At 34.9% G+C, this 4,194-nt stretch overlaps 1 long non-coding RNA gene across 1 annotated transcript; it reads left to right on the top strand.

Moving 5' to 3' along the window:
• The first annotated feature begins 831 nt into the window (after window positions 1-831).
• LOC111402897 lies at window positions 832-2,075 on the top strand. Its single transcript, XR_002704364.1, has 2 exons — window positions 832-1,131; window positions 1,573-2,075. It is a non-coding gene; the product is annotated as an uncharacterized LOC111402897 (long non-coding RNA).
• The last annotated feature ends 2,119 nt before the right edge of the window (window positions 2,076-4,194 follow it).

The raw sequence follows: 4,194 nt of genomic DNA, 5'->3' as shown, positions 1-4,194 counted from the left end.
GGCCAAACATGAAATATAACCCAACGGAATTTGGTTTCTACACATATTTAGGCTAATATCATATTAGATTCACAAAGCCCAATAACTTAAGTTCTTTAATAAATCACTTTCAAAGGGTTTGACCTTAACGTAACCTTTAATACACAATGAATTACGAGTAACTTACAAAAATATTCTTAAAATTATGGATTTGTTGAAAAAAAATTCGAAGGAAAAAATACTGTATAAAGTTAAAAAGTGACAATATCGCCCTTTTTTTATAAAAATTGTGTCACTTTTTAAAATTGGTAATGTCACTTTTAAAAGTTCAGTAATATTTTTTATTAAAAAATTACATTCAATGTCACTTTAATTAAAAAGTATTGTTTGTCACTAATAACGAAAGTGATGAAAATTTCAAAAAGATGATTGGGAAAAAGGTGACAAACACTAAAAAAAGTGACAAAAATTCCAAAAAGAAAAAAATAGTATCAATTACCAAAAAGAGGACAAAAATTCCAAAAAAAAAAAGTCAGAAATTTAAAAAAAAAAGTGAGGGAATTTAAAAAGTGGCGTAAATTAAAAAAAGTTACACATACTCAAAACAATGACAGAACAAAAAAGTTGTAAACACTCAAAAACTGACAATATTCAGAAGAAAAAGTGACACAAACTCAAAAAAGTGACAAATACTCATATGTAAAGCTCTTGATTCCCTATCCCAAATAACAATCAATACGGCTACTCGTACAACGTGACTTGACAATGTTGGGTTACAATGTGACGTCCAACATTTAAAAATTGGAAAAAAATTGACAAAGAGACTACAGAAACAATTCAAAATGTGGAATTACAAATCGGCGTCAGTCCACTATTGGTACCAAAAGCAAAAGGCAAAAACCCTCCATCCTCTCTCCAACTTCTCCCCAATTCTGGCGACGTCTCTTACTATTCCAAATCACGGGAATCCACGACCCCAGTGCACTCGTCACCTCCAACCATCTCGACACCTCAGGCCATCTGGTAACATACACCGTTGAGTATCGACAAATTCATCGCCGTCTCCTGCCTCCAGCCACCGCGAACTCGTCGGCTGACTATCTTCAGATCTCCAATATCAATTCCACCAAATTTCAAAAGATTAGCTTGACAGTAAGCATTGTTCGTTATACTTTAAGATGCATGTTGTTTGATACATCTTTACGTTGAGAAATTACGATTTTCGACACTTTGGTGTAAATTAACCCTTATAGAACATCGATTTGAACAGTAGGGTTTCACATTGTTGAAATGTTTTTACTGTGGACATTACCCTTCGTAGTTTAAAATAAGGTTTTAATTATGAGAATTTATGAATTTTCAATGTTTGGTTTATGTTAAGCCCTTTTTGGTTTGATTTGGGAATACACTATCCTTCAACAATTATAATTTGAGAAGAATGTATAGTGCATTTACGGATTATAAGAAACAGGGTATATTGCATAAAAGTTGTATTTGGTGAAGCCATTGTCGTTGAGCAAGTGTTCCGAATGATTGGTCATACTTCACATTTATCGTTTAACTTTTGTTTTTGGTGTCTGAATCCCATGTTAGAATGCTAGGAAAGAATTCTGGAGTATGTCACAGCTGCAGGAGTAAGATCCACTTCTTTGCCGAATGCTCGATAAAAATCCGATGCCCAACATGTAAGCAAGTTTTTCAAAAGTGCTTTGAGGTAGAAAGGGCTACAGCCAACAAAGGTAAATTCTTCAAAGGGCTTCACAATTGGTTCTAATCGAATCAGTTAACGATATGCCCCGCATATTTTAGTCGCAAGTTCGGCTTAACCATGAACAAGAAACCCACATTTCTATGAACGTAACGATCCGTACTGGAAAATCAAGCACCGAATGGAGCACCAAAGGCAAGGGGTGGCTTGAGTAGCGGTGGATTTTTGCTTAGCTATCTCAAATTTGGTATTTATGTACAAGGAAAAATGAATGTCAGTTTGGAGTTTTTCTCATTTGAACAGCATTATCATTACTTAATGCTAAACTATGTGTTGATGTTATTCACGTGCTTAACAATGCATGCTAAATCAGTTTCTTTGAATTTCATTTGATGTTTGTCTTTCGCCAATTTGCATGGGTAGTTCTATACAAGCCTAGACAATTTCATTTAACCAAATGCCCAGCAAAGACACTCAAGTGACCTGTTGGCAATGAAGGCTAAAATGTTCCAATTTACATTGATGTTTATTTTTTTGCCAACCATGTGTTAACTCTTGCCAAACATCAAACTGCCAAAATGCTAAATGATTGTTTATTTGAACCGGTAGATCTTAAAATAGGAAAAAAAAAAAGTCATTAATCAATTTCACCAACAAGGTATGCCAATAAAATTCCATTAGCATGGTGTGAACAGAATTCCATTAACATACATGCTGTAAGTGCAACAACTAAATATAGATAATCAAAAGACGCTGAGATCTAGGCTTTACAATCCATCCGAATTGTTGGATGTGGCTTCAAAGAACCGCTTTGTCGTGCTGCATCATCCTTCAAGATTACATATCAATGTATCTTTTTTCTAATTCCTTTTCTTGACTGGGAAACCAACATCGTAAGCATATCTAGTCTTCCACTCTTGAATCATCTTCCACTGCTTCAATAATGGTTGTCTCGTTCAGAAAACCATTACCTCTCCACAATTTTACATTGAATCAAATTTATCTAGTCTTCAATGAACTTCACATATGTCATAAAATTAACCACTCAACTTCATAAATATAAGAAATGCAGGCATTGATTTTTTGAAATTTATGAAAGAAAATAGTTAGATCATACATCAAAAAAATAAATAAATAAATAAATAAATTCCCACCTTCAACTGTAGCGAGGGGGTTCGAGGTCCGCCCTTAGGAGTTCATACAAGGCGGCCACGGCGACAATTTTCTCCAACTTTGGGAAACTGCTGGGTTGGTGAAATGGTAATTTCCAAAAAATGTTGGGTTCATCTGTAAAATGTTGTGGTTCACGCCTGAGCTCAACCCAAATTTCTACAGTGTGGTCTCGACACTCAACCGCACTTGCTACCTTTGAATGGTAAATTGGCTTTATTGTTGGGAAAAATGTTGGCACACATCTGTAAATGGTGGGCTCACGCCGGGTGGTTACGACGTCATCGGGAAGGCGAGTCTCCGATGGTGTCGTACGAAGTGGATGAGAAATTTTGGGTGTTTTTCGTTTCTCTCTCTTTATGAACTGGGTGTGCATCACTGTATCCCAGTATCCAATCATTTAATTTTGCCGCCTGTTTTGTACTTCCTGTAGCCATTATTGTTCTCTTTGTTTATCAATTTTTTTCCAATTTTTAAATGTTGCCACATAACATTGTAACCCAACATTGTCAAGCCACATTGTACGAGTAGTGTTATTGTCTTTAAATGTTGCCACGTCACATTGTAACCCAATATTGTCAAGTCACATTGTACGAGTAGCAGTATTGCCCAAATAAATATCAGATGGAAGAAACTCAGTAAAACTGAAGAAAAATAGAAGAAAAATTGCTAAAAAGATGGGAAAAAACCAAGTAAATTGTCAGTAAATTCATCTACCTGTTGGTGTAGATGCAGATCGAATTTTTGGGGTAATATAGCCAGGTTCATAATTTCTTGTGGTTCAGTAGAGTACGATCTGGGGATTTTCTAATTCATAGCAAAGAGAGATGGTGATGGTGGAAGTGTGGATAAAAAAATGGTGGAAATGGAAAAAGCGGAGCAGAGTCGGCGGATTTGTGGGTAAGGAGAACAGTTTCTCTTGGGGAGCTCCCTGGAATAGTGAATCTAATTTGGACTATGTGATTTTGAAAGTTTAGGGCATATTAATTACATAATTAAATGTTTAATTAGTTAATAGGGTATTATTCAAATTTCCTCATTTTAAAGGATAGTGGGCCTAATTTCCCCATTAGTTATATTTATAGGCCCACACAACAAATTAAAATCCAACATTAAGCGCATATTCAAGAAACTCTTTAAATATGAGATACTCTCCATTTTCAAGAGTTAACATTTAAAATTATTCTCTAAGAGTCTTTTTAAATTAACATTTTAATTTAGAGAGTTTAGAGAGTTAAAATGTAATACCCCGAACTTCACGTTCTACATTTGGTCAATATGATTCATGCATTCCATGCTAATTACATTGTCATTTGTATCAATTTCCTGATTGCCTT

Source organism: Olea europaea, chromosome 11 (assembly GCF_002742605.1).
Source record: "Olea europaea var. sylvestris chromosome 11, O_europaea_v1, whole genome shotgun sequence".
Lineage (NCBI taxonomy): Eukaryota > Viridiplantae > Streptophyta > Magnoliopsida > Lamiales > Oleaceae > Olea > Olea europaea.
This window is presented reverse-complemented; position numbering and strand designations above follow the sequence as displayed.